The sequence below is a fragment of the Orcinus orca genome, chromosome 5, assembly GCF_937001465.1.
Source record: "Orcinus orca chromosome 5, mOrcOrc1.1, whole genome shotgun sequence".
Classification (NCBI taxonomy): domain Eukaryota; kingdom Metazoa; phylum Chordata; class Mammalia; order Artiodactyla; family Delphinidae; genus Orcinus; species Orcinus orca.
Window position 1 is genome coordinate 147,917,603 of NC_064563.1, and position 17,395 is coordinate 147,934,997.

Here is a 17,395-nt window from a genome sequence, read left to right on the forward strand (position 1 = left end):
GACTTTTCTTCCCCATTTTAAACTGGAGCAAACAGGCAGCGGTCCAGAGAGACGGCCTCAGGCCCCACAGCTGAGAAGGGCGGCAGCCTCACTTGACCTTGGAGAGCAGTCTTGGGGCCCCGGCGCTGAGCAGCTGGACCCCCGGGCCTGCCCGTCACCCCCATCTGCACCTGAGTCCGCCTGGTGGACCACCAGCGCCCCAAGTGCATTCAAGAACTAGTTTTCTCTACCCAACCATTTTCTGTTCTGAGTAGAACCGCAGCCTCGAGTTGCTTATTCTGGGCTTCGATGTTGCATTTCCACAGACGCTTCTCATCCTGTGTGTAGACGTTCTCGGTGCAACCGCTGAAGAGCCAGTGAACACAGACAGAGGAGTCTGCTTACTGCACGGCTCCCAGAGGCTTTGAATGCTTGCACCGCCAAACCCACCGACCCACCACCACCGTAACCGGTCATCTGGACTCGCTTCTGCTCTCACCCAGGGCGCCCCTCGGGGCCTGGGGGCGTGACCCCACCCTCTCCTCCCAACACGCCCCGATCTGGCCCCGCACAGGCCGGACGCACCTTCGCGTCCCGCTCCCGGCGCGCCCTCCGGCGCGGGGGCTGTGCGGGCCCCAGGCGGCCGGCGGGGGTCTCATGGGCGGTCCCCGCCGGGTACCCCCCACCCCGTCCTATGGCTCTCTGCGCCCCGGCTCCCCGTCCCGGATCCACGTCCCCGCTCCCCGTCCCCAGCGGACCGCAGGAAGAGCCCGGCGCAGGGTGCGCGCGCGCGCCCGTGCTGCGTCGCGGCGCCGCTCCCCGGCGTGCGCGCGGCCGGCGGCGGGGGGCGAGGGGAGGGCGGAGCCGACACCGAGGGCGGAGGGTGGAGGCTGAGGCGGTGGCTGAGGCGGCGGCCGGTCTGGCCGCGCTCGGGGGCGCGCTCGGGGGCGCGCTCGGGGCCGCGCCAGGCCACGGGCAGCGCGCCGCAGCCCCGGGCGGCCGAGCGAAGCTCCGCGGACTCGCGGTCCGAGGCTCGGTGCGGCGCAGAGCGGAGCGGCCCGCGGCTGAGGTGAGGCGGGGCGACAGGGGCGGCGGGGGCGGCGGGGGTGGCGGGGGCGGCGAGGCTCTGGTACCGCGGCCCGACCACGCCGCCCAGCAGCGCGGGGCAGCGCCGGGCAGCGCCGTGGCCGCGTTTATGTAAGCGCCGCCGGGCAGGTGGTGAGGCCGCGCCGGGCGCGCGGCTCGAGCGGGACCAGTGCTGTCCGGAGGGGCTGTCCGGAGGGGCTGCGGGCCGCCTGGCGAGGGGAGGTTGCGCCCGGGACGGCCCCGCGTCTGCTCCCCGCGCATCTGCGCGGGATGCTCTGCGCCGCGGGAGAGCGAGGCTGCGCCCCGGGATGAAGCTGCGCCCCGGGGCGCGTATGGGGAGTCCGGGGATGAAGGGGAGGCTGCGCCCCGGGAGGGAACGCTGCACCTCGGGATGAGGCTGCGCCCCCGGGAAGGCAGCCTGCGCTGGGGACAGTACTGTCCTCTCCCCGGGAGTGCCGCTTCTGCTCCGGATGCGCTGCGCCCTAGGGAGGGAAGGCTGCGCCCCGGCACGAGGCTGCACCCAGGACGGCCCCCCCGCCCCCGTCCCCTTCGGGAGGGCACCGTGTCCGCGCGGGATGCCCTACTCTGCGGAGAGTGCACCCCCAGGATGAGGCTGCGCCCACTGTGAGGCTGCGCCAGGGACGGCCCCGCGTCCCTTCCCGAGGGCGCAGTGTCCGCGTGGGATGCTCTTCGCCGCGGGCGTCCCGGGGCGGGGAAGTTCCCGCGGGTGCCGGGCGTCTGGAGCGATCCGGAACAGTCTGGGGCGATTGGGGGCTCGAGGTGAATTCTGACGTGTTCAGATCTGCGGTAGGAAAATTACCGGGTAGTGAATGGGTCTGGAGGAAGGTGTCAGAGTGGGCTGTTGACGCTAAAACGGGTTGGAGTCCCAGTTGACATGCTGGGGAACCTAAAATGTGTTCTAATTCCTATTTATATGTCGGAGACCCGCAGCGCCGTGTTTGGTTCGCACTTCGTATTTTTAGCCCGCTGGTTTGCGTTGTTACTTCTGATAAGGTTACTTTCTAATAGTGGTTCGCTTTCAGCCCTCGAAGTATAAGGAAAAGTGGCTTGGTGTCAGACTTGCTTCTCTACTCTTAGTGCCCTGATCAGTTGATGATCAGTAAGTTTTGAGATTAGAAATATTTAATTAATCCTCTTTGTTCTCTCTTAAATTTACCGTATGTTTTATTCCTTTGAAAGGTGCCACCTAGAGCTGCATTTTCCGAAACACTGGGTTGTGTTAAGAGCAGTCCTGGGCAGTGTCTTTTGATTGCCATCTTTTCTTTGAGGCTGGGATTCTTTTACCTTTTTGCTGAGGGATTCCCTGAGGGGAAAGGGAGAAGGAAAATGCAGAGGTTGGCTGGTACCCTTCCTCCTGGGTGTGGGAGTTAGCTGCCCTGCTTGCAGGGTCCCTCCAGGGACAGGGTCCCCTCCGCAGGGTCACCCACAGCAGGGCTCATAAGTATCGCTGAGACTCACTGAGCTGTCTGGCGATCCTGCCCTGCCCAGGTGACGGCAGGGACACACACTCGGGCTCTGCAAGGAAAGCATTGTCTGTGAGCAGTGCCCCGTGTGATGTCTGAAGGTTCCTGGGACTGAATATATCCAGCTACACCTTCAACAAAATTTGAAGCTGTAGTTGGAAGGGGAAAAAAAAAGAGGCCTTTCTGCAGGGGGCAGTGGTGGAAAGAAAATTGGTCCAGCTCTGAGAAATTGATGACACATGTATCTCGAGATGCAGCGTGCTCATGAGGTCAGTCCTGGGAGGTGAAGAAAGGATAATTAGCGAATAACGGCTTCCACAAAAAACTTCTTGGCTTGTAGGCTACTTGAGTCCTCTGTGAATTTACATGTCTTAAAAGCATTTCAACTGCTTTTAGATTGGAATAAGAAAATTTTTTAAATTTATATTTGTCTGGTGAATGCACAAAGCAAACGAATTCATTTGGCAGAAGTACTTAATCCATGTCGTGCTGTGCTGGGCCCTCCCTGCTTTTGGCTCCTGGGATACAGTGCTGGACAAATTAGGCAGAGTTCAAAGAAGTTCAAAAGCTGGCAGTGTGTTTCATTAAACACTGTTACAGCATTACATTTTAAAAATAAAATTTAAAAACGTGTACCACTGAAATTTTTATTGATAGATTTGAAAGTATAAGCGTGCACACTGTACGCTCAAAAGGTACAAACGCATAAGAAAACCTCGTGTCACTCCATCCCTAGCTGATCAGTTCCCTGTAACTGCTGTGACCAGCTGACTGTGTATTGTCCCAGCAGTAGTCAAAATATATACACTGTTATATATATGTTTTAGTATAGTTTTAAATATTTGCTGTAAGAAACAGTGCTGCAGTGAATATTTTTTTCTACATGGGTGCAAGCAAAACCCACTAATCATTTTTTATTACTCATCAGAATTCATTAGCTGTAAGCTTTTTTTAAGTGCTGGGTTTTATTCTCTTGAATGCTCTGATGAGCTATGTAAGTACTTAGTACCAAGGAATTTATTTAAATAGGTTGGAGATAGTTAGAAAGTACATTTTGGAGATGAATAGGTGAAGTTATACATTTACCAGCCTATAAAAAACTTGTTTAAGAAGAATTGTCAGGGGAATTCCCTGGTGGTCCAGTGGTTGGGACTTGATGCTTTCACTACTGGGGCCCTGGGTTCGATCCCTGGTTTGGGAACTAAGATCCTATAAGCTGCATGGTGCGCCAAAAAAAAAAAAAAAAAAAAAAAAAAAGAGTCAATCTTGGTATGAAACTGAAGAGCTTAGAGAGGTCCAGTTTTATTGGAAAACTTGATCTTTTTGTGTCAATTTTCTAAACCACAGATTTCCAAACCTACAATTTGGTGTGATAGAAATGCTGCTGTTTCAAAACAAAACAAAACAAAACAAAAAACAACTTTTAGAAAGTATGTTCATAATACGTGAGGTAGGAAAGGCAAACAGGGAGACTTGCGTTTAAAGATTGTACGTTAGAGTCATTTCGATGTCCTTGTTCCTCGAGTGCCTTTCTTTGGAGTTACGCTTCGTTTGGAGTGTGGACCGAGGTATTCACCTGGCCTTGCTGCCGTGCTTGACAACAGTTGGTCCCAGGCCATTAGTACCAAATTATCACAGTTTTTTGGTGGTCTCATTAGTACTGCCGGCTGCTCTCCTCCTGTATGTGTGTACAGTGTTCTAGGAGTGTGCCAAAAAACGACTTTGTTTTTCAGTGTGTCTTTGTGGTGGATTTAAAATGTGAAGACGGGGCAGAGACTGGGGGGGAAGCAGCTCGGAGGGGCCCGGCATTTTTATGGGAAGTGCAGTGACACTGCTTGCATCTAGGGCAGACTTGTTTCACTCATGTGGTCGCCCCACAGGTATTGGTATTTGCCATGTGCCAGGTACTGTTCTAGGTGCTGGAGGCGGGAGTGAACACAGCCAGGGTAGTTCCTACCCTCTGGGGGTTCACATTATGGGGGAGATGAGGATCATAAACCCCAGCTAAAGTCCTAAGTGCTGGCCAGAGAAAACCATAATTTGAAAAGATACATGTACCCTAGTGTCCATCGACAGATGAATGGATAAAGTAGATGTGGTACATATGCACAATGGGATACCACTCAGCCATGAAAAGAATGAAATAATGCCATTTGCGGCAACATGGATGGACCTAGAGGTTATCACACTAAGTGAAGTCCAAGAAAGACAAATATCATATGGTATTGCTTGTATGTGGAATCTAAAAAAAAAAAAAAGATACAAATGAGCTTATTTCCAAAACAGAAATAGACCCATAGACATAGAAAACAAACTTATGGATACCGAAGGGGAAAGGTGGGGGGGGGAGGGATAAATTAGGATTTGGGGATTCATGTATAGACACTACTATGGATAAAATAGATAACCAACAAGGACCTACTGTAGAGCACAGGGAACTCTCCTCAATATTCTGCAATAACCTGTATGGGAAAAGAATATAAAAAAGAATAGATATATATATGAATGAATCACTTTGCTGTACTCAACTATACTCCAATATAAAAAAAAAAAGTCCTAAGTCCCAGCAGGGGCAAATCAATCTAGCAGGTCGGGAGGTCTGAGGGAGCTGGGCGCCACCTGACTTTATTAAAAGTCACAGCCTCAGGCCCAGGGTCCAAGCTTCGTGTCCTGGGCTGATAATAGCCCAGAGCCCAGTGTGGCCTAGGGGTGGGAGGGAGGGTGGCAGGAGTGAGCCCAGAGGCTGGAGGGCTGCTGCTTTTGGGAGCAACCTGCTGGGGTATGGAATTTAGATGGTGATCTCAGCCTTACGAGGGCTGCCTACCTGCCTGCCTGCCTGCCTTCCTGGTTGACTTTAGAGTTTTGGACAACAGAGTGACGTGATCTGATTCCTCTTTGAAAAGAATCACTCCAGCTGTTACGCAGCTACTGTTTGTCGGGAGCTCGTGGTGTGCCAGGCCATTTAAGCCCTCCACATACATTACTTAAAATCTCATGATTGTCTATAAGGCAGGCATGACTCTTAGTCTCCTGCCTTATATGTGGGTAAAGCTAGGTGCAGAGAGGCCGCAGATAAGTGGCAGAGGGAGTACTGCCCTGAGTGTCCGCGCCGCAGGGACTCTCCCCCTCCCCTGCCCTAGGCAGAAGGGGAGCATCAGGGGCCCACGGTGGCCCGCCGAGGCCTGGCACCAGGGCAGGCGTGGGGAGATCAGATCCCGCTTCGTCTGTAAGTTGCAGCATTAGTTTTTGTACTGTTAACAGGAAAATGTTGCCAGTTTGCCTGTGACACAATGCTTTCCGCTCACTTAGGTGTCCTTTATGAAAGAGCGCTTAGACTTTAAGCATATAGACTTTTAAAATCATGCCAGCCTTGTGCTTTCATGAAAAAGGAAAATGTGAGTGAAATAAAGTAACGATAAAATGTCTTCACCTTTAGAATTTGGTTCCTCCAAATCAGCCCCATGGCATGGTCCGCTATGCTGTCACCCGCCCTTGCCGAGGTGGCATTTCTCACGACTGCGCCACTGCTGTCTCTGGGACGCGTCCAAGCTGTGGATACACGATCCGCGAGTTTGGACGCTTTCTTGATCCTACCGGCAGGTGTTAAGGAGAGGTTTCCGGTCCTTAAAGGATTTGTGGACTGACCTGTTGATGGGTCCCATTGCCCTGTCAGTCACGCCTCCTAGAGGGACGGCTGAGTTTGACTACTCAGAGCTCCTGCCCGATTTCAGAGTCGTGAAGATGTGGGAAGACGCGGGTCTTAGAACTGAGGCACTGCGGTGTGTTTTGCAGGCGGCCCATCGGGATTGCCAGTAGTCTCTGCAAGATGGGACAGCCCAGAGCGACCCCCAGGTCGCTGGCTGAGGGGCAGGCTGGCGAGGCTGTGAGGTGGGGAGGCGGGCCTACGGGTGGGCAGGCCCGCGGGTGGGTCTCTGTCCTGTGCGCACCAGGCGTGTGAGCTTGCGCGCTTTGATCCTCCTGGGCTTCAGTTTTCTCTCCGGTAAGTTAGGAGGAGGAGCAGGACCTGGTCTTCTGGGGTAGGTGGGTCGATAGCTGAGCTAATGTAAAGGGCCTAAAATAGTACTTGCTAATGGTGCTTAAGAGGGCTTCCTTTGGCTCAAGAAGAGGTTGGGGCCAGATGTAAATTTGGGGGTCATCTGTGTAACTGCTGACGTGTGAGACCGTAGGCTGGGCTGTGGGTGTCCACACAGAAGAGCAGGAGGGTGCAGCCTGAGCCCGGGGGCTTTGGGCAGGGGGTCCACAAGAGGGGGAGGGCCCTGGATTTGATAAGAGGCGGGTGGCCTTGCGGTGGGGAGGGCTGGGTGGAGGGAGGGGTGGAGAGCATCGAGCGTGGAGGATCCTCTGGAGGAGGACAGGGTAACGGGACAGAAGCTGGAGGGTTGTGGACTCAAGGGAGTTTTTATTTTTGATTTTTAAATGAGAGTGATTGTCGTATGTTTTGGGCTGACAGGGATGATCCCGTGGAGAAGGACAGATTTCCAGTGCGCTGGGAAGGGACAGTTGCAGGGGCACAGTCCTTGGGACGGTGAGAGGGGTGGCCGGAGGCAGGAGCGAGCAGGGCTTCTGTGCACGGGAGCCTCGATGCACTTCCAAAGTATTTCTAAGAGACATGCTGCCCCTCTGAAAGGAGGGCATAAAATAAAATATAATTTTGTGCTCAGTCCAGGAAACTTGGGAATTGTGCTGTAGGGCTTAGGATCTAGTTTCTTATTAGCTTCTGGTGCTAAACACACCTTGGGGCAGCCTTACAGAAAGATGTGTGTGGAAATAGCGTTTTTGTTTATTAAAAAAACCCTCACTCGTCTCTAGACGTATCATCAGCTTCACTAGGAGTTGGCACCTTTATTCACCAAATTTAGTGCTACTCAGAGGACTAAGCAGACTTGGCTCCTGGTTAGTGCTTCCTTTGTCTTAAAGCTCTGGAGGGAAATGCCAGTTTTGCATCCAGGACGGCTGCCCCCACCTCCTGGGAGGCGGGCGGTGTTGCTTTGGGCCCTGCAGGCTTAAGCCCCACGGGGGCCGCGGTGCTGGCCTCTGGTTGCCTGGTGAAATGGTAAAGCATCTGCCCTGCATGCCAGTTCGTACTGCTTGTGGTTATTTGTTTTTTTTTTTCGGGTTTGGAGTTCCGAACCATCAGCCTTCTCTGTAATGGAGTCAGCAGGATGAAGCGCACGAGGCCCCCGACCCCTTGCGCTACAGCCGTGCGGTGGGCTGGGGGGAGCTGGTTCCCACTGCTCTGCCTGATCACGTGCCCCTGCCCCGCGTGGATGTGGACAGGTTTGGCTGAGGGCCTTCCCTGGCCGGATGCGGGAGGCGGGAGAGGTCTCTGCCCCTGGGGAGCCAGCCTTCCCTCAGGGCGGCCCGGCCAGGCGGGGCGCCCACGTACTGAGCCAACGTGGAGGCCGCTTATTGGAGTGGCCTCTGTCGGGGCATCCGTGGGGATGCCAGCTGTGCGGGCTCTCCTGGGCCCAGGAAGGGCTGGCAGCGAGGGGATGAGGGGCCCCGGAGTGAGATGGGAGGCCCTGGCGGAGGACGGAGGCCTGGTCGGAGCTGTGCCGGGCGGCTGCGAGGAGAGAGCAGAGGTGTGGGCTGACGGGTGGGGTCCAGGAGAGGGGGGGCCTGGAGGGTTAAGAAGGGCTCTTCGAGCTGTGGATGCTGAGACCAGAGGGATCTGAGGTGGGGATTCTTATCCCCTGGCGTGTGGTGTGCAGGGTATTTATTTTGCTATATACTTATGTGTGGTCTGTCAGATACATCATGTGTTGTCTGTGAAGCGCAGGCCCACGTGTGCTTAGCTTCTGTTGGGTAGGATTCGCTTCCGTCCGTCATTCCTTGCAGTCCTCACGGCAGACGCTGCCTTGTGCCTGCCTTTCAGATCAGGACTGACAGGAGAGGTTCAGTAACCTCCTGGGAAAGTGGGATGGTATCTAGCTGACCTTGGTCAAGACCTCGCTGCGTGCCAGCCGTGGTGGGATCCGCTTGGTCTAGTTCACTCCCGATGATAACCTTAGGGCTCTGCCTCGTGCAGCCATCCTCACCCCCTTCTTACCTGGCTCACCGGAGCGGCTGCCCACAGCCTCCCCCCGCTGCCGTCCGTCCAGGCCCAGGCCTTAACTGGAGGCTGGATCAGAGCCCTGCACCTGCCCTCATCTCAGAGCTGTCCTCTCCCGCCGCCCCTCTGGCCGCCCCCCCCTCCCCAGCCCTGGGGCCTCGCCTCCGGCTTTCTGGCGGGCTGCACTCCTCCGTACCCTCCCCTCCCCCCACCGGGTGCCCTGTTGTCCGTTCTGTTCATCTGCCCTCTGTACCCACCACTCCCTCCCTTTCGTCAGCCTGCCTGGCAGAGTGGAAGCCTCAGGAAGGCAGGGGTCTTGTTCTGTCTTTATCCTCAGGGCCCAGAACAACGACTGGCAGATAGAAGGCACTTACCACTGTTTGTTGAATGAATGAATAACTTTTTCTTACTTTTAATGTAGGCAGTAGAATCTGAACTGAGACTGTTTGCCTCTGAAAATGCGTCTTTTCTGCCTGAGCTGCTGCACCCCTCCCCCCACTCCTATTGTACTCGGTGAATCAGTCATAGATTTATGCCCCATATGTCTGTGATATCTCCAGATTTCTGTGCTTTTCTCTGTAGAACAGAAACATTTACACAACATTCAAAATTGCTCTAAAACTATAAAGTGCAGTATAGCAAATTAATCTGTTGAAAACAGAGAGTCCTCAAGTTGAAAAAAAAAGATAGCTCTGTTCTGTTAACCGCTTTTAGGTGACATGTAATTGAAACACGTTGTCTTAAGAAATAACAGTACCTGTTGCAGAGAAGTAATATTCATAACTACGTCTTGGGGAAAGTGAGAATACTTTGAATAATTCCAGAGGGCGTCAGAAAAGCAGCCAAATACAATAAAAGGATTTAAACATTGGAAGGAACGTAGCTTCACAGCTGTTTGGTAGGGGAGCCAACAGAAGAGTTGGCTGGAAATTGGGGCACTGGGCCCTTCGTCCCAGCCCAGCTCTGACCTGGTGGGCTGTCCGCTGCAGGGTCCTCGAGTGTGAAGGGGGTGGTCTAGTTGGTGATGTCCAAGGTCACTCCATTTCTAGAGGACTGTTGTACATAGGAGTCGAAAAACAAATTCTCAGTGCTTCGAGGGTCATTCAGTCAGATGTCAACAAATATTTAACCTCCGAGCAGCCCTGTGTGAAAAGCACGCGGTGCCGGTCACTGCGGCGGCTTTGGGCGCACAAGAGGCTGGCCTCGGCGCAAGGTGTCCTGTCACCTCCCTCTGGACCCGCAGCTTTCCCGGAAGAGGGGAGCAAGGTGGGCCAGCAGGCGGGGCCAGGGGGTAGAGTAATGGGCTCTGGCTTAGTGAGAAAACACCGGACCCCGGGGAGCCCGACTGATCCCTTTCTCTGGTTTCTTACTCTTAGGGGACGAGACTGTGTTAAATGTTGAATTAAATTGGGTTTGCAGGTCTCGAGCTTGTCAGAAACGAGTAAAGGTAACGCAGTAGTAGGTACTGTTTCATCAGCCCTCTTGTGTCCGGGAAGCGTTAGAAACTGAGGGCGTTAACACACGCGTTGGGCAGGTTGGAGAGTACAGTTCAAAGTTGCTTTGTGTTTGCGCCTCTTCTCACGGGCCGTGCTCACAAGTCCGGTTTCTTTTCTCGTTCTGGTTGCCAGCAGCCCAAGTTCCCTGCCGCTCCAAGTCTTCCCTCGCTTAGGGTGAGTGATCTCCCTGAGGAAGGAGTTTGAGCAAGGACGTAGGGCAGCTTCTCATCACCCGCGTGGGGCCGAGAGACGGCACGGTTCGCAGTTCCCGGTGGGCCGCCGTCGCCTCCCGATGCCCAGCTCCCTTCTCTCAGCGCCGTCCTGGCACCTGCTCAGGCTCCTTTGCTTGGGGGTGAGGTTTTGTAGGTGTCAGGTGGGCACAGCCTGCCTTGTCCGCGTGCTGTGGCAGCGTGAGGACAGGGGACTGGATTTCTGGCTTCTGCCTTAGGAAGGGCAACTCACCCGGGGAGATGTGCCCAAGAAGGGGCGGGTGGCGGCTGGGCCTCCACAAATGCAACCCCTGAGCGCTCCGTGAAGGAGGCTGGAAAGCATAGTTCACGCAGACACTCGCCTGCTGTAGCCTGAGCACGAACAGCTTGACGTCCGTCTATGGAGGTGTAGGTCCAGAGGCTTAGGTGCTCGGGCCACAGTTTAAACAGCAGTGGTGTGGCCTGTCATGTCTGCTCTCTTCTAGGTGTGAATGAAATTAATTACATCAAATGCACATTTATTCGTCTTGATCATTTTGAATTTGATTCCTTTTCAGAATAGGGATCTACCCAAAATAGTAGTCAGAAGGAATCACTGTTCTGAGTTGGTCGTCTGTGATAGGTTCTGCCATATGCCTGTCATGATATAGTGTTCTTCTGGCGGGATACTTCAGAGGATTATCCTTTCTTTCTTAATATATTAAAACTTCATTTTCATTAAAAGGCTATCTAAACGTTTAAAGATCCTCATGTAGTGATTTTTTAAATTAACAGCTCCAGGGCAGTAGCAGCACAGGCAGTAAGTAGTGAAGACTCACTTGCTGCAGGTAGAAACTGGTACGGGGGTTGGGGCTGAAACCCTAATCCAGGAAGACGTGGCGTTTGTAGGAATGAATTGTAGGATGTCAGAGCTGCGAGAATTTAGGGCCACAGAGTTCAACTTAGATTTGACCATCAATGAAATCCTATGGAAAAAAACCTTTTCCATCAAGTGTCAGCCGGTTTTTAGAAGTGGTAAGATGACCACCTCTGTGTCAGGACCGCTGGCTCGTGGTCCTTCTGAGTAAGCGGTCCGGTGCCAGCCACGTGCAGACCAGGCTTACATCCACATCTTCTGGCGCCTACGCTGGGGCTTTTCCCCTTCGTATTTTACTGGCGTCGCGTAGTAGATGGTTCTCACCCACGGGCACTTGAATGAGAGATGTATTTGATCATTGCACGGCGACGCTTTCTGTTCTTTAATTTTATCCTCTCATGAAACCGAGGGCATTGATGATGTTTCCAAAGGAAGGGCAGGTATTGTGTAAACCAGCCCAGCGCCCCTCACATTCTCCCTCAGCGATCTGCCCTGGGCGTGCGCGGCGCGGGTAGGAAGGAGCCGGACTTGATGCATTTCAGCGTTTCTCACCGGCAGCCTTGCTATAGGAACGGAAGGGCTTTGCCTATAGTTAGTCAAGACTTTGAGCCACGCCGCAGCCCGGGAAAGGTGTGCTGGATTTGGACTCGTGGGGCAGAGCCCTGCTGCGAGGGAGCCGTGCTACGTGCCCGCGGCCCTGTCCACGGCAGGCGTGTGCTGTTCACAGGGAGACCCCCCCGCCCAGGTGCCTGCCCAGCCTCACGGGAGGTGGAGGGAGACTATACAGATGGTGCGGACGGGCAGCCCGCGGCTCGGGAAGATGTGGGCAGGAAGTACAGCTGGGGCGGGCACTGCGGGAAGCTTTGTTTTCTCTTGCTCGAGAAGCTACCATGAGTTTCACCCTCAGTAAGTAGAGAAGTCAGCGATTTCCGTGCATTTCTAAGCTGTGCAGCTGTTACCACAGTCCAGGTTTAAACGTTTCCCTCACCGCGAAATGCTCCTTGTGTTTGTGGTAAATTCCCATTCCACCTCCAGCCGCTGGCAGCCGCCGATCTGCCTTCTGTTTCTCTGAAGTTGCCTTTTCTAGGCACTTCATGTAAATGGAATCGTGCAACATGCGGCCTGCTGAGTCAGCCTTCTTTCACCTCGCATACTGTTTTCGGGGTTCGCCCATGCCGTACGGTGGGTCCGTAGCTACGAAACTGCTAGGTGGTGTTTTTGGGGGAGGCTCCGAGGAGCTTCAGTTCTTTATGTCTCAGCGCAGAGAGAATTCAGTGAGAGGCAAAGTGATAGATAAGAAGCGATTTATTAGAAGAGGACACTTGTGAGTCTTACAGGCGGGTGGGTGTGAGGGTGCCGTGGCCCGAGCACTTAGTGGGCTACAGTTTTATAATCAAAGGAAAAGTGGGAGGGGGAAAAGACCACCTTCTTCCTCATTCTTGGGTAGACGTCACGCTTCCATCATCAGCTCCTCCTCCAGGTTGCACTGGGGAGTTTTCTTGTCTCTACATGGTCGAGCCAGGACTGTCATGGTGCAATGGAAAAATTATTTCAGGTCTCAGTACAATGCGGGTCTGAAATGTCACCTTTCCATAAATTACTGTTTTTTATGTGTGCAGAGAGCATGTCTTAGGGGTCATTAGCTTACTGGGGCCATTAACTTGCTGAGCTCGTTGGGCAGCATGTGGGTCTCATGCCACCATTGTTTTACTGTTTTGAGGCACGGCTCACGCTTCTGTTACATGGTTTTGTGGTTGAGCAAACCTGCTTTCTTGAGTGATCCTTAACTTACTGTTGTCTCCCAAAGCCCCCTAAAGTTCCCTGTCTGTCTACAGTCCCCTAATGGCATTTCTGAGCGATTTGATTATCCTCTTCCATCCCTATCAGTTTGTTCCTTTCAGTTGCTGACTAGGACTCTGTTGAGTGGGGGTCACACACCTGTTTTAGCTCTTCGCCAGGGACGGGCGTTTGGATCGTTTCTGCTTTTTGCCTCTGTGAAAAGTGCTGCTCTGAGTGTGAGCGAGCACATCTCTGTGGACAGGAGCTTGGAGTGGGGCTTAGAGTGACGGCATGTGTGACACTGACAGCACAGCTGCTCGTGGGACCCCTGGGCACGCTCTCAGGTCTGTCTCCGCGCCGTGCCCTGCATGTCTTGAATAGTGTGGACCTGTTACTTGCGGGATGAAATACCGTGGACCTGAGGTCCAGCACAGGCGACCCGGGTGTCTAGTGGTGACGCCCTCTGTGCTCAGTATAGGGCAGAGGGACTCTTCCCCAGTATTCAGTTTTTCCTTTCACTCATCAGAGGAAGTCAACGAAGAACTACTAGGCGTGTTAAAAACCACACTCAGCCTGCAAACTCCCTGTGCTCAATGCTTTGCCCCTGCAGTTCCCTCCTAGGGATTCGGCCTGAGGACACGCCTCCAACAAGATGAAAACACAGATGGAAGTGACCTAAATGTCCAGTCAGGGGCGCGTCACGACGAGACGTGTGGAGGGGTGGGTCTCTGTCGATTTCCAGAACGTGCGGGAAGGGAGCAGGGCTGAGTGCCAGAGGGTGTCTAGTGAGCTCCCTTCACATGAGAAAACACGCATATCTGTGCCTCCATGCAAAAGGAAAACAGGAAGGAAGATCAAGGACGAAGGGATTGGGCCCTGCAGGGGTGGTGGTGGGGCGCTGGAAAGGAGAGGGGGGCACAGGTGGCTGGAGAGGTGGGCGTGGGGCTTCTCTGAGTGGACGTCTCAGTACAGCCCGACTCTGGGAACCGTGGACCCCAGAACAAAATACATGAACCTCAACCAGGACTGGGGGGACCCAGAATGGGATAGAGACAGAACCAAAGCTCAGTATAGGACAGAACAATAACAGAGCTACAGCAGGGGTGGGGTGGGCAAGAGAAGAATCAGCTGGGTGTTGGGAAACAGTACTTTTCTAGATTCTGTAAAGCCACAGACAGAAAGGGCTGCACACAGTACTGCCCAGAAACTGTCTGTTTCTCCGGGGGGTAAGGTTGCGTTGCGGACGTGTTCATAAGGATGGAACAGTGAGTGTGTGGTGGGAAGAAGTTGCAGACGAGGGGAGGGGACAGAGGAGCCCGGGCACTGGGCTGGAGCCAGGTGTCAGCGTGCGCCGAAGTTTTGAGTATTTGTCCATATTGCCAGATGGTGCAGAGACACAGATGTTGGTGCTTAGGCCGCACAGCTCCTTACCCAGTCCCCCGAGGACACCCAAGTGCTTTCTCTGAGCAGAGAAGAAGGGGTCCTCCAAGAAGATGCGACTGGACCCCCTCATGGTACAGGGAAGAGCTCAGAAAGGACGGGGCCACGTGGGCGGGGAGAGGGTCAGAGCTGGTGGCTCTGAGCAAGGACTTGGGTGACGATGGTGTTGGCTTGTAATCCGTAGAATAAAGTAAACGTCCCTCACTCTGCTGATATACATGAATAACGATCGGTAAGCAGGGAGAAGGGGAGCCAAAGAATCCCAGTTACTCAACGCGAAGGAAGGAGGAAATAGGCGATCACCGTGAGGCCGACCCCAGGGCGATAGTTACTTTAGGCGGGACCCGGGACTGGCGCTAAGTTAGTGAATGAACGTTTGAGGAGAAACAGGATATTTTTCTAGTCTCAGAGTTATCTCTTCCCCAAGTCACTTATTTATTGAAAAGGGAAAAGTAGTAACTTTAGAGTGGAGAAAGCCAGCAGACACCACCTCACCCAGGAGATCGATGTGATAAGACAGGTCGCAGTCATAGCTTCATAGCTTCTCCCCGACATGGGCATGGGCACAGCGTAGGCACGAGGAAGCGGCAGGCAGACCCCGGGAGAGGGTGTCCCAAAAACACCTGGCCAGGGCTCTTCGCCGTCCACGTCCCGAGAGACGGGCTTGGAGGGGCCTAAGGAGACACGCCAGCGAAATGCAGTATGGGCTTTCGAGGGGGTCCTGGGGCAGAGAGGATGTTAGTGGGAAAACTGGTGAGATTGCGGTAGTGGAGCTCATGGTATTGTCCTGACTTTGATCATTGTTCAGTGATGCCATAGGTAGATAGCTAGTGGGAAGCAGCCGCATAGCCCAGGGATATCAGCTCCGTGCTTTGTGACTGCCTGGAGGGGTGGGATAGGGAGGGTGGGAGGGAGGGAGGCGCAAGAGGGAAGAGATATGGGAACATATGTATATGTATAACTGATTCACTTTGTTATAAAGCAGAAACTAACACACCATTGTAAAGCAATTATACCCCAATAAAGATGTTAAAAAAAAAAAAAAAGATGTGACCCTTAGGAGAAGCTGGGTGGGGGCTACGTGGGAATTCTGCGCCGCTGTCCACTGTCCCCGCCGCCGCCGTCTGAGCTCTCCTGGACTCTGCCTGGGAGGGAGGGTTCAGCGTTCCAGGGAGAAGCACTCTCTTGCCTTCTCACTGGAACTCTGGCCACCTCGAGCCCCGGTGTGGAGCATTCTGGAGACAGGCGTCCTGCACCCGTGGCGCGGAGGGCACGGTTCTTCCAAAGGGCATGAGAATCTCCTGGACCCGGTGGGAAGAGGCGCTGTGACCAGAGGCGCAGGACCTCGCACATGGCTACGGGGTCTTTCCTAGGTGTCCTTGGTCTTTTGATGTTATTATTTTTTTCCAGAGAGAAATGTAAAATTTTTATATATTCAGATTTATCAGTCTTTTCCTTTACGACTTGGGTTTTGAGTCCTTATCTAAGAACACTTTCCTATGTCGGGAGTCATTCCTCCTTAATTTCTTTCAGCAGTTTTATATTCTGTTTTCCACATTTAGCCTATTAATCTGTGTGAAGTCTGTTTCTATACAGTTTGAGGCCAGGATCTAATAGTTTTTCCTGTTGGCTAGACAGTTGCCTCGGTCACTGCACGGTCTGGTCTGCCCTTTGCTCAGCGACCAGAAATGCCACTTGTATCCTTGCCTAAATTCCTCCTTCAGAAGGTGTCGTTTCCTCTTGCTTGTCATTGTCGGGTACCAGCGGTGGAGGTTTGCGTGTGGATTGTGTCCCCAACTCATCCTGGGGAGAGGATCACACTGTGCAAGCAATGCCTCTTCCTTCCTAATTTTTGCACCTTCCCCTTATTCACTGGCTGGAACTCGTGGTGCCAGGCCGAGTGGGGTATTGGGACAGTGGTGGCGACCAGCAGTCGCTTCTCTGGTTCCAGCTTTCCTGTGGACGCCTCCCATGCTTCCTCACTGAGGGTGATGTTCACTGTAGTCGCTTTGTACATGCCCTTCATGTAGTTAAGCAAGTCGCCGTCCCACTTTGCTGAGAGTTTTATTAAAAATAAACTTTATCATTTACAGCAGTAGAATTTTATTGCTTGCTTTCTCTGCATCTGTTGAGATGGTTGTATGGTTTCCCCTCCTATCTGTTAATATAGTAAATTTCATTCATAGATTTCCTGATGTTAAATATTCTTCATTTGCAGGAAAAACCTTACTTTACTTTTAACACTGACAATTAAATTTGCTATTTATTTTCATGTTTTCTCTTTTTCAGAATGAGTCCCTCCTCTCCCCCTCCTCCCACGTGCTTTTTTTGAGGCATAATTTACGTACTATAAGTTACTGCAGTGGGGTGCTGATAAATGCTTAACAAATGGCTTTTTTTGGTGGGGGGGACTGTAAAAAGCCCTGATTTGTAGCATTTGCCAATTTCCGTGGCATAAATGTTCTCACCATTACCTATTTCAAGCTACTGATGAGCTGTTGGCTGGTGGTCCACAGAATTCCTGAGATGTAACAGTCCTCTCTTGAGGTGGTAGGAGCTGGCCCAGCTGCTGAGAGCCTGGTGGGCAGCCTGGTGATGGCCGTGCCTGTGACCATCTCAGATGTCCTCTGTGGCTTCCCCTGCCCACCTGCATCAACACCGCACTCCCTGGGGTCTGACCTTGGTCATGCTGCGTCCTCAGCCCGTCTTGAGACCTAGCGTTCTGTCCTGTGCGTTCATAGCACATAGTCCCCCCTGAGAACAGCCTCGGCCACCTTGTTTAAAGATAGTGAAATATCGAGCTCCCACTGAGTTTTATTGAAAACTTGAGCATCTGACTCATGATTCCTATTGTGGCACTAACTTTATTAGAAAACAGCGTGGCTTCTGTGATAGTAGCTTTCCTTACATCTGAGGGGCTGCTAGCATCATTATAATCGTGGAACTTTTCATCTTCCTTAGTCTAGATTAAGGCTTTTTTTGTTCACTGATCT

At 53.1% G+C, this 17,395-nt stretch overlaps 1 protein-coding gene across 8 annotated transcripts in view; it reads left to right on the forward strand.

Moving 5' to 3' along the window:
* The first annotated feature begins 831 nt into the window (after positions 1-831).
* ADARB1 (adenosine deaminase RNA specific B1) overlaps positions 832-17,395 on the forward strand; it is a 116,319-nt gene continuing 99,755 nt past the window's right edge. For 4 of the 8 annotated variants that reach the window (XM_049710375.1, XM_049710374.1, XM_049710376.1 and 1 more), the window contains exon 1: positions 832-1,048. The gene's annotated coding sequence lies outside the window, so the exon portion shown is untranslated. The remainder of the gene's footprint in view (positions 1,049-17,395) is intronic. The other 4 variants (XM_033418473.2, XM_049710377.1, XM_033418472.2 and 1 more) reach the window with 1 other exon arrangement.